This window comes from Pseudorca crassidens, chromosome 10 (assembly GCF_039906515.1).
Source record: "Pseudorca crassidens isolate mPseCra1 chromosome 10, mPseCra1.hap1, whole genome shotgun sequence".
NCBI classification, from domain to species: domain Eukaryota; kingdom Metazoa; phylum Chordata; class Mammalia; order Artiodactyla; family Delphinidae; genus Pseudorca; species Pseudorca crassidens.
In genome coordinates, this window is record NC_090305.1 from 67,821,052 (window position 1) to 67,833,670 (window position 12,619).

The 12,619-nt window shown below is 46.4% G+C and overlaps 1 long non-coding RNA gene across 8 annotated transcripts in view; it reads left to right on the top strand.

The window, feature by feature from the left end:
- The first annotated feature begins 1,853 nt into the window (after positions 1–1,853).
- The window catches only part of LOC137232411 (uncharacterized), a 100,475-nt gene continuing 89,709 nt past the window's right edge, over positions 1,854–12,619 (top strand). For all 8 annotated transcript variants that reach the window (XR_010947022.1, XR_010947023.1, XR_010947024.1 and 5 more), the window contains exon 1: positions 1,854–2,014. This is a non-coding gene — a long non-coding RNA (uncharacterized lncRNA). The remainder of the gene's footprint in view (positions 2,015–12,619) is intronic.

Here is a 12,619-nt window from a genome sequence, read left to right on the forward strand (position 1 = left end):
CACAAGGCCTCCAGGGGATTCTGACTGTGCTGAAGTTTAAGAGGCATTGACTCAAGTCATGGGCTTTCAGCCCCTGCTCCAGTCCAGCTTTGTTGGGATGGGCTTGTGACCCTGGGAAACCCCTTGCCATCTGTGGCCCCCAGTTTTCTCATCTGTCTGTGTGTATAGGTATTCAACCACCTGCTCCAAGTGTCACACTGGAAGTGGATTAGGGCTCCAAGCTTCCTGCAGTGGCCCAGGAATGGGGGTGTTCAGGTGGGGTGTGGACCTGTGTTAATCTTGAGCCAATCCCCAAAAGAAGCCTGTTTCCTCCTGGTTCACAGATTCGGAGTGTGGGGCTATTTCGATGGCTGGGTGACTTCCTCCAGAGAGGTGGGAGAAGATAGGCAAAAAGACTGAGAGAATTGGTCAGAGAATCAAAGATATCTTTGGGATATTTCAGCCCAGTGAATACTGCTAAGAATCAGCTTATCCTGGCTCAGACTTTTGGACTCTGAAAAATAAATTCTTCTGAAAACAATTTCCTCCACATTCAAATTCACTTATCTCCCCTCCTTCATCTTACCAGGACCAAGTCCTTAACTCTGAGAGTCCTCTTGGGTGTGTGTGTGTGTGAGAGAGAGAGAAAGAGAGAGGATCACTCCTGTCAATACAGAGATGGGTGAGGCAGCTGTTCCTTCCAGGAGGGCATGGGGAGAGGTAACAGGGCCAAGAGGTCCAGCACAGCATCTCCATTCTCGGGTCCCTCTCGTGCCCTTCATACACCTCTGCCCTCCTCCTCCAACGCCCAGTAGGGACTTAATGAGAACTGCTCTGTGTGCAGTGCTGGTGGGGATGCTGTCCCTGCTCACATGGAGGTGACAGTCCGGAGGGGCCAGGCATTTGTTAAACACTCACAGAGACGCAGTTCAGTCTCAGGGCTAAGCCTGCAGTTACAATACCCATAACGTTTTGCTTCCTCTTGACAGTCGTAACTCTGGAAAAGTGTGCCCCTCATGGCTTTTCCTCTGGTATTGAACACATCACTGTGGCCGTTCCTCAATGCCGTTCAAACAAAAAGCAACCACACTCATTGAAAGAGGGATCAGATTTGTGGTTAGAGTATGGGTGGAGATTGGATGAAGGTTGTAAAAAGTACAAACTTTCAGTTATAAGATACAAAAGTACAGGGATGTAATGATGACTATAGTAACACTGCTGTGTGGTATAGTTGAAAGTTGTCAAGAGAGTAGATCCTAAGAGTTCTCATCACAAGTAAAAAAAAAACATTTTTTTTTCTTTTCGTATCTATATGAGATGATGGATGTTAATGAAACATTGTGGTAATCATTTCACAATATATGTAAGTCAAATCGTTATGCTGTACACCTTAAACTTATACAGTGCTGTATGTCAGTAATATCTCAATGGAACTGGAAAAAAGTACTTTTTAAGAGTGTAAAAGGATTATTGCAGCAAAAAGTTTGTGAACCGCTGCCCTAGAGAAACTCTCCATGGGTGTGCAAGGAGACACACAGGATAACAACCAATTGGAATACTGGTCTAATTTTACAATAGATACCATACAGCTGTGAACAAAAATGAACGGATTACCGTATATCATTAAAGAAATTGTGCAAAATTAGCTAGTAGATACGTTATAAGGCTATTTATAGAATGTTTAAGAGCATGGAAACAAGACTACGTTTTGCTTAAACATTTATAGAATGTTTAAGAGCATGGAAACAAGAAAACGTGCGGAGGAGAAATCAGCAGGTTAACGCGAGAATACAGTCTTTCTCCGACCCGTGGGGGTCGCGTTCTGTTCCGAAACTACGCTTCCCGGCAGGCCACGCGCTGCGCCGTGACGCACTTCCTGCAGATGCAAGTCCTTCCCTCTGCACCGCCCGTGGCCAGGGGCGGGCTGTGAGATCGCTTAGCGACTGGACGCCGACGGTGGTACTGTTATTGCCGCTTTGCCTACCCAGGCGCAGATGTGGACCTCGCGGGAGCAATTCCAGCTTGGCAGTGGACGGTGAGTCGGGCGAGCTGGCGAAGTGCTAGGGCGAGAAGAGGGTGACCGCGCTCCCCGTCTCCCCCCGGCTCTCCGACCTCAGGCGCCGGGCTGGCGTGGGCGGTATCCGAGGCTGAGGCTGGTCCTTCAGGAGGTGTGGAGATGGAGGGTGCGCGCTGTGGGCTGTGCAGCTCACCCCTCCCGACTGCTCGCCTTCTTTGTGGTTGGGGCGGGGTTTCCTCCCTTGGTGTCCAGTACCCTGTCCTCGTGGTTTGCAGCTACCTCTCCAAATCTCCCCGCCTCGACTTCCGCCGCGGGGGTCCCGTTTGCGCTCTCCACTCCGGCAGCCGTTGGTTGCCAGTGACTATTGAACGCTTCAGGTGTGGCTAATGCTACTGATGAACTGCCTTCTTAATTTTACTTCCAGTTAATTAATATCTATCTGAATAATGAAGAAGTCTAAAACATTTTTCCATCAGACACAAGGTTATTGTTTTGCTGAGACTATACTTCCCTTTAATCCTTGAAAATTTAACGTCTTTTTGAGATGTACTGTAAGTGTCAAATGCACACCTGATTTCCAAGAGATGGTTGGGGGGATTTCCCTGGTGGTCCAGTGGGTAAGACTCCGCTCCCAATGCAGGGGACCCGGGTTGGATCCCTGGTCGGGGAACTAGAACCCACATGCATGCGGCGCCTAAGAAGTCTGTATGCCGCGACTAAAGATGCCGCAACCAAGATCCCGCGTGCTGCAACTAAGACCTGGCGCAGCCTAAATAAGTAAATAAAATAAATAAATATTTTTTAAAAAGAGAGAGATGGTTGGGAAAAAAGTATAAACTATGATAACTTTTTAACACTATGTGTTGAAATGATAATATCTTAGATATGTTGGGTTAAATGTTATTAAAGGTAATTTCACTTCTTATTTTTAAAAAGATTTATTTATTTATTTTTGGCTGTCGTTGGGTCTTCACTGCTGCGCGCCGGGGCTTTCTCTAGTTGCGGAGAGGGGGTTACTCTTCATTGCGGTGCGCAGGCTTCTCATTGCGGTGGCTTCTCTTGTTGCGGAGCACGGGCTCTAGGCGCGCGTGCTCAGTAGCTGTGGCTCACGGACCCTAGAGTGCAGGCTCGGTAGTTGTGGCGCACGGGCTTATTTGCTCCGCTGCATGTGGGATCTTCCCGGATCAAACCCGTGTACCCTGCACTGGCAGGTGGATTCTTAACCACTGTGCCACCAGGGAAATCCCTAATTTCACCTTTTAAAAAACTATTTGAGAAGGCTACTAGGGAGTTTTTTGTTTTTTGTTTTTTGGCCGCACGGCAGGGCAATGCGGAATCTTAGGTCCCCGACCAGGGATCGAACCCATGCTCCCTGCAGTGGAAGCGTGGAGTCTTACCCACTGGACTGCCATGGAAGTCCAGGAAATTTTAAATTACATGTTTGGTTGGCACTGTAGCTCTCATATTGCTCTTGGATAGCGCTGCCCTGTGAGAAGGGATATTTTTGCATCTGGTAGAGACTTCATAGCCTCTTGGGGAAGGCTTCCTAGAGGAGCTGATGTGTCTGGAGGGCATTCTTACCCTGTCTTGTCTGAGGGGTCTGTATCTACCACATTGCATGTTTCTGTTGGAGGTTCCTGCAGAATGGCTTTTTCAGCCCCTTTTCCCTAGCCACCATGAGCCTTCCTGGTGTGGGTTGTGCTGTAGAGAGAAAAGTAAGGACATGATGGTGATTTGAGAGCATGAGATTGGAGGAGGATGCATCTCTCACAACCAAATGTCTCCTGAGACTCATGTTTTCTTTTCTGCCAAGGTGAAGAAGATTCTAATGGTTTGGTTTTAGAAGCCATGTTTACACTTTTAATAGATACTGAACTGCCATGTAGATGGTAGTTTGCTCCCACCAATTATTAAAGAGGCACTGTTTCCTCACTGAGTTGAGATGCCATATTTGCCACATACTATGATTAGATTGCCCTTTCTTCCACCCACCCACCCACCCACCCATCCATCTATCCATCCATTCATTCTTCCATCCTTCTTACTCTGCAGTCTGAATTGTAGATATGACCAATCTGTGATTGACCTGTATCATGAGGGAGGGGGGAAAAAACCTTAATTGCTTTTAGGCACTTAGATTTTTGGAGGTCACTTGTTGCCAGAGCATAACCTATCTTATCAGTCAGATAGTAATCCTTTTCTCCATGTCAGTCTGAAAAGTCTGGCTTTTTCAGTGTGAATTCTAGATGTCTGGTCACTCTGCATTTTCATTCAGTCATTGGCTCGATAGGCATTTATTGAAGCAGTGATAAGTGAAGCTGCTCTGAAACCAGAAGCTTAGATACTAGGCTTGGCACTGCCACTTGGGAGTGATACAGTCTTGTGAGCAAGTGACCTGACCTCCCAGTTCTTGGTTCCCTCTTTTGTGAGATAGAGGTAGCAGCAGTATTTACATCATGGCTTTGTCATGAAGATTAATGAAGCAGTGGACTTAGCACGGTGCCTGGTAAGTGGTACCTGCTTAATCAGTGTTAGCTACTGCTAGTGGTAGTTCTGGAAGGAGAAGAGCTGTGTAGGATAAGTTATGCTGAAGTAATAAATGACCTCAAATCTCAATGGCAGTCTAACAACAGCAGTCTAACTGGAATCCTATCTAACCCTTAGTGGGTTAGCTTCGGCTCTTGGGTTAGCTTTGGCTCTACTTCGTGTCCTTTCGATCCATGACCAAGGGTGAAAGGGCAGACCCTATGTGGGCAAGGAGCACTGTGACAGAGGGAGAAGAGCAAGAGAGATGAAACCACACGGTGGCTCTTAAAGTTGCTGTTTAGAAGAGAGACATGTCATTTGCACTCACACTTCACTGGTGAGGCAAGTCACTTGTATGTGCCTGATGTCAGTGGGTGGGGAAGTGTAACTCTTGCAGAGAAGGAAAGCAAATACTTGGGAATAGCACAATCCAGTCTGAGGAATTTACCCTAATTGCTAGGATTACAAAAATGTCTGAAGAATTGTATTAAGCACTGTCAGGGACAGGTAGCTGGAGGAGTCCTGGAGAAAATAGGATAAGTCGGAAAAAGACTGTAAGAACATGAAGTTTTATCTGGGGGCTTTCTTCTTTCTGTTCCAGCTTTTATAGATTGGTGAGAACAAATTGGCATAGTCTCAGGGTCAGAGTTTCCTCTCTCCTAAAAAGTCATATTGAAGAACTTCCCTGGCGGTCCAGTGGTTAAGACTCTGCTTCCACTGCAGGGGTCATGGGTTTGATCCCTGGTCGGGGAACGAAGATCCTGCATGCCACGTGATGAGGCCAAAATAAATAAATAAATAGTCATATTGAAAAGAGTTCAATGTATGCATCCCCTTCTTTCTATTCTGTTTCATTACTCTATCGCTGCACTACTGCTAAAGCACTTTACTATGGCTTGATAGTGTGTTGTCATATTTTAGAAGACAAGTCTTCTTAGTCTTTATTTTCATAATTTTCTTGACTATTCTTATATATTTTCTTTAAAGGAATTTTAGAATTATCTTGTCTAGAGCCATAAAAAATCTCTGTTGTGATTCCGACTGGTGTTGCATTGAGTTTATTTAATTTGGAAGGAATTGATTGGCTTGCAGTATAATTCACCTTGTCCAGAAGCATGGTATGACTCTTCATCTACCTGCATATCCTATTATGATCTCCTGAATAAACTCACATTCTAGAAGGGAGATAGATGGAGAAACATAAATGTAAACATGTAGTGTGGTGTGATTGAGAAGAGACCCAGGTTGGACATAAGAGGGAGTTACACCTCTGCCTGTGACATTGGAGTATGAGTCAAGGCTTACTGGAGCAGGAGAACCTGAGTGGTGACAAAGTGACAGTAGTCAGCAGTGGACTGAGACTCTAGTCAAGGAGTCTGCAGCACTTCAGGTTCTGTAACAGCAGTTCCCTAACACTGCTTGCCTTTCTCTGGGCCATGTTGCTGGAGGTCTTTGACTCAGGTTTGTGGTGAGACAGATAATGCAAACTTCTGATGGGGTCATATGCCTTACAGATACTGAAATGGAAGATAGACAGCTTCCCAGAAGACACTGTAGGGCCTGCGGTTCTACCTAACTGATGGGACTTGGTTCAAAACTCAGTATTGGGCTTCCCTGGTGGCACAGTGGTTGAGAGTCCGCCTGCCGATGTAGGGGACACGGGTTCATGCCCCGGTCTGGGAGGATCCCACATGCCGCGGAGCGGCTGGGCCCGTGAGCCATGGCCGCTGAGCCTGCACGTCCGGAGCCTGTGCTCCGCAATGGGAGAGGCCACAACAGTGAGAGGCCCGCGTACCGCAAAAAAAACAAAAAACAAAAAACAACTCAGTATTGTAGAAACTCCTTAGAGCACAGGGAATTGACTACAGCTGGAACCTAGACCAGCGGAGCCAGAAGCTGGGCATTGCATGCCCTGCACAGGGTCTGAGAATAGAAGCCCAGGTACTGTTCCGTCATGGCCATGGTATTACCTGCCGCTTCCATGAAGAGTTGGAGATGTGGGAGTAGTGGGGGTTGTTGAAGTCTCTGCCTTAAAAGAAATAGTATGCTAATCATGGGGCTTATCCAAAGTGGCTGAGCTATTTGGTGCTAGCAGCAACCTGATAATCTAGACGTTGGGCTGCTAGCTGAGGACCTGATCTCTTCCCCTCCCCTCTCCTCCTCTCCTGTTCCTTAAAGATGGCTGACAAAGGCCAAAGTGTGATGGGAAGAAGGGAGGGAGGCTGTGCCAAGTGGTCCTGAGTGAGGTAACTGGCGGGAGCCACAGTGCTCAGGTGGCTTTGTAGCTGGGCACTGCTGATGGAGGGGAGCCTCTGGCTGCTGTGTGGCTCCAGTAGGGGCCTTTCCCTCTCTGGCACTCACACCAAGGCAGGTATGGATATTGTGGGGCTGAGGGTCTCAAGTTTTGGGGGACTTTGGGGATCCCCCATTAAGGTATGTTATTCCCATTTGTGATTTTCCAGGGGGGCAGGGGGTGGTGCTTGTGGAAGCGGAGCTGGAGGAGGTGGCTCCCCCTCTCTGATCAGGCCCGTGATACTTCCTTGTAGCCAAAGCAGCAGCCTGTGGGCTACATAGCTACAGCCTGTGTGGTGGATGCTCAGAGCTTCCCTTGATAGACTAACAGGTGAGTCAGTGAGCTGTGTCCAGCAGGTGGTACAAGGGTTAAGAGAATGTGTGGAAAGATTTAACAGTGTAGGATTGAGGCTGCTATATTTAGAAGGCCTGCTTGCAAGGTTGGCCCTTTGCTGGCATCTGGGAACTTGGCACTTGACCTATTCCCTAACTAACAGGTATAGTTCACTGTACTTTGACACCTGCCTTCCTTCTGGGAGTCTGGAATTTTTATAGCTTCTCAGCAGAGGGTGCCTACATGACTTACCCCCAATAAAAACCTTGGGCACCTGAGGCTTTAGTGGCCTTCCCTGAGTAGAAACACTGCACATACGTTACTGAATTTTTCACTGTTGGAAACTCACTTTGTCCCCTTATGGGAGGGAGAGAGCATGAGGAAGCATGTGCATGGATTTCTCCAGACTCTGCCTGTGTCATTTTCCCTTGCTGATCCTGTTGCATATCTTTTTTGCTGTTATAAACCCTAACTGTGACTACAACTGTGTTGAATCCTTAGAGTCCTTCTAGTGAGTGACTGGGGGGAGTGATCTTGGGGACCCCTGATACAGGGATCCAAGTAAATGTAATTTTGGTATCAGTGCCAGAGAAGTTTGGAAGCCAAGGCATTGAATGCCTAGCACCTGGCTGGGAAGCTGTGCTTGAGCCAAGTTCTCAGCAGGGCCAAACTTTACTCTTTCGAAGTGGCCAGAGTTGAACCCCTGGACTTAAGGAGTCGATGAAAGGAGACACTACACAGTTCAGCAGAGGGGAGAATACCAGTGGGAAGAAAAGTGTTCTGCATCACCCATAGGGCCTATAGCAACCAGTACTCCATTGCCAAAGATGCTCCCTTGCCCTAGTCCTAGAGACCACTGGCACCCCAGAGACCAGTGGCGGCTGCAGATCAAGTTCATGACTGTCTAAGAGGGAGGTGTCTAGACCTCTTAAGTTATAGGCAGGAGCGGATGGGCACTGAGGTATTGAAGGGGAAGATGGGATTGGCTCTGACACTCCAGTGATGCCAAAACTCTTTTGTGGAAACAGGATTCCATCTGAAAGCCTAGCTGTCAAACCTGAAATAGTGACTGTGTCTCCAACTGGGAGAGGCATAGTTCCTCCCCAGTGCCCCGCTCAAGTCTGGCAGATATGAGTCCTGTGGATGTCTTTCCTGTCAAGTGTTCAACTACCAAGTCCTTGAGGCAATGGGCAGTATCTAGGGCAGGCCTGGTATGGTAGTCCCCTGCTAGCCCCTACCATACCCCAGACCTAATGGAAGATGTGGGACCCCAAAGAAGCAATTCCCTGTGCCCAGGATATCCCATAGGAGAGCTTAGAGACCCTGAAGGAAGTTGCAGAGGACAGAGACTTAAGGGCAGTGAGGGATCAGGACAGGTCTTCATCTGGGAAAATGCAAGGGTTTTCCCTGGTGGCTTGTCATGGTGGTGTTCTGGAAGGCTGCCTTCAAGCACCAGGTCATTTCTGGCCTGAGATGGGTCCAGTGTTTTGGTGATGATGAGTTCTCTGAGGTGTCTCTGAGCAAGCAGGTGGCCCTGAGACTGCTCAGCCAGTACTTTAACCTGGCCATCTTCAGGACCCTGGTTGCTTATAGGAAGGCCATGTACCAGGCCTTGGAAAAAACCAGGGTATGAATTGGCAGGCCCTTCTCAGCAGTCCTGAAGAGCTGGAGATCAACCAGAGTCCATGTTGGAATGGGCCCATAGGGGCTTCAAGCTGATTGGCCTCCAAACCAACAACTGACTAGCTGGTAAACTGAAGGTGGGTTGTGCAGGCAGTGAAACATGGAATCAAAAAAAAGGAAAACAGGACCTGAAGACGCACAGCTGCCATTTCTGACAACTGCCTGCCATCTGAATGCCAAAAGTCAAATTGCTACAATAATGGCAAAGACCTCGGGAGAAGACCAGAGTCCAAAGCAAATAACTTTGGATATAACAAACAAGTGCAGTCTAGAATAGGGCTTGGCAAACTTTTTATGTAAAGGGCCAGATGGTAAATATTTTAGGCCTTGTGGGCTTCATGGTTTCTGTAGCAATTACTCAACTCTGCTGTTGTATAAAAGCAGCCAAATAGGTAAGTGAATGGACATTGCTATGTTCCAATAAAACTTTATTTGTGGACCTTGAAATTTGAATTACATATGATTTTCATGTGCCATGTGATAATATTCTGTTTTTTACTTTTTCAACCGTTTAAAAATATAAACACTTTTCTTAGCTCATGAATGGTATAAAAACAGGCAGTAGACCGGATTAGTTCTGTGCATAGTTTGCCAACCCCTGGTCCAGCACTTAGCTCTTTGTCCTGTGGTAGGGGCTTCTCTGTCTCCTTCTGTCCACTCTTTGAGGATGGGCTCTACCTCTGCCCAACGTGCCAGGTCCAGTTCAATTGAAGGACAGTAAAATTGAAGAAAGTAGAGACAGTAACCACCATGTTGAACTTTAAAAGGAGAATGATTTTCCCTGTTGTCACGAATGGCAAAGATATTTTGTAGTACACTGAGCTAGAAAGGATCTTTGACTTCCTTGAATGCTGTGCAGAGTGTCCAACATGGACAGAGGCACCTGCTGGTGAAGTCCTGGACTGTGCCTGTCATCCAACACCTCTTGCCGCTCAGTGGTCTCATGATGGGGAGAGAGGATGACACCTAGGAGTCAGTTGAGGGATCCTCAACTGTGTGAGGCTCAACTCAGCTGTGTGAGGCTACTCTGTGTACCTCAGTTTTCCCACCGGCTTAGTGGGATCGGAGCCACCCTGTCTCTGGCAGGGGGAGGCTCTGAGCAGACTGAGGAGCCACCTCCTTGCGTGCTGCTCAGATCTAGCCACTGGGAGTGGTCAAATGTGGTACTCATTTTTTTCTTCTAAAACTTTAGAACTTGCAATAGTAGGATTATTGGATTTTTTTTTTCCTCTCTTGCATTTATCTTCAGGAACCTCGTTGCTTATAGGAAGGCCATGTCAGAAAAACAGTAGCTAAGTCACTCAAACCACAGTGCTAACTATGGTTGTGACTTGACAAATTGCCCAAGATCCGTATCAAACAACACTATAGTTTTATTTTTTAATTTTAAACTGCTTCATTTTTCACAGGGATGTGCAGTTCTGGATGAACGTGTAGATTTGGGACATTTTACGGGACGGAATGATGGTTTTCTAAGGCATGTAGGAGGCTGTATTGTGTAAATGTCTTTCTTGAATCATCTGACACATTCTCCTCAGCTTAGTACAGAAGCCAGGGTTGCTGTTGGGGTCCATTTAGAGTGTTTCCCCAGATGGTGATTATTTCAACAGAGCTGACGTCATCATCACTTTGAGGACCTTTTTTTTTTCCCAATACCGAGGACAAGGCCACCCTTGGCTAAATCCCTCCAACTAACCAAACTGTAACCCTCTGAGGAGCCCAAGAAGGAGTGGGTCAAATTATAAGCTTCCATATATCTTGTAGACAGGTATGCCTTATCAGTATCTCCCTCTCTTTCTCACTGATGTGAGGGGTGTCAAGGAGGAAGCTTAGGGCTACTGCTAAGACCCTCCTTTAGTGATGCCTTCCGCAGGGATCAGAAACATGTTCTTTTTATTTCCTCTCATTGAAGAGATGGCAGGGAAAGCTTAAGCTTCCACCCAAGATGGTTTCGTGTGTGTGTGTTGTGGTGGTGGTTTTTTTTTTCTTTTTTATTTGAGTATAGTTGGTTTACAATGTTGTGTTAGTTTCAGGCACCCAAGATGTTAAAGCCTTGCCTTTTAAAATTCCATGGTAATTTGGTTTTTTTAATAAATTTTTTTATTTTTTTATTTTTTTTGGCTGCGTTGGGTCTTTGTTGCTGTCTGCAGGCTTTCTCTAGTTGCAGCGAGTGGGGGCTGCTCTTCAGCGAGTGGGGGCTACTCTTCATAGTGGTGCATGGGCTTCTCATTGCAGTGGCTTTTCTTGCTGCAGAGCACAGGCTCTAGGCATGTGGGCTTCAGTAGTTGTGGCACGCAGGTTCAGTAGTTGTGGCACACAGGGTCAGTAGTTGTGGCTCGCGGGCTTTAGAGCACAGGCTCAGTAGTTGTGGCGCACAGGCTTAGTTGCTCCATGGCATGTGGGATCTTCCCGGACCAGAGCTTGAACCCGTGTCCCTTGCATTGGCAGGTGGATTCTTAACCACTGCGCTACCAAGGTAACTTGTTTTTAAGGGGAGTAAGACAAGCTGTATTTTAGAAATGGCTGTTGTAGTGGTCTTTAATACCTTCTACTCTTTACTAGTGCTCTTGTATATAAAGTAAGGAAAAACGTTGAAATTTTAAAAATTCATTTTTCTTAAATCACATTTATATTTCTGTGTATAAAATTTTCATAAACTTTTTTTTTGGGGGGGTAACTGGAGCCATGTAACAAGTATGGGAAAAAAAACTATGCCTTGTCGGAACAGTTTTGCTGATTTTTAGGGTGGAAAGATGATGGGTACTTAGAATTTACCTTATTATATTTAATTAAGATCAGTATTTCTTTAAAAACATAAGTAAACAGGGAAGGGGTGTAGACCGTAGAGGTTAACTCAGGCGTTATGGTGAGAGGTGAGAGGAGCTGAGGTCCTGGATGGGATAAGGAGGGGCTGAGACTTCTGGTTCAGGTGAGAAGGCACAAGTGGCCACAGCTGAGACTCAGAAGGGTTCTCAGGAATAATCCTGATAGGCCTGGGTTCTCAAGGCTGCTGTTTCTTCCCCCAGTTCTGTCTTTTAAGGACTCTGCCAGACTTGGTAAAGAGGAGAAGCCTAGATATCTGGTGAGTTGGGGCCACCTTTCTCTTCTCTGAAATGCTAGCTTATTTCTCAGAGATTCAGCGCATCTCTCTTTCTTGGGGAGGGAGGCAGAGATGAACACTGAGGTGGCCATCAGCGTTCATCAGATCAGCATTCATGCCTGTGTTTGCCGTTGTGCTAGGCACTTTAAAATGATTTCTGCATTTAGTTTTTTTTTTAACTTTTTGAGCTTATAGAAAAACATAACTAAGTTTAATATGAAGAATTTAGGGCATTCTAAAACATAAGGGTAACTTTTAATAAAAACGTGGGGTTATTAAAGTCCTAAAATGCACTATTAAAGTTCCCTTCATCAGAGTTCACACAAATAATTATATTACCTTAATAGTATCTCATAGTCTGGTCTTATACACTGGACTTCTTTTTAACTATTACTGAAATTTTCAAGCATGTCTAAAAGTAGAAGAAAAGAGTTAATGAACCCTCATGTATCCATCAACTTACTTCAGTAACTATCAACTCATGGCCAGTTTTATTTTTATTTTTTTATTTTTTTATTTTTTTGTGATACGCGGGCCTCCCACCGCTGCGGCCTCTCCCGTTGCGGAGCACAGGCTCCGGACGCGCAGGCTCAGCGGCCATGGCTCACGGGCCTAGCCGCTCCGCGGCATGCAGGATCCTCCCGGATCGGGGCACAAACCCGCGTCCCCTGCATGGGCAGGCAGACCC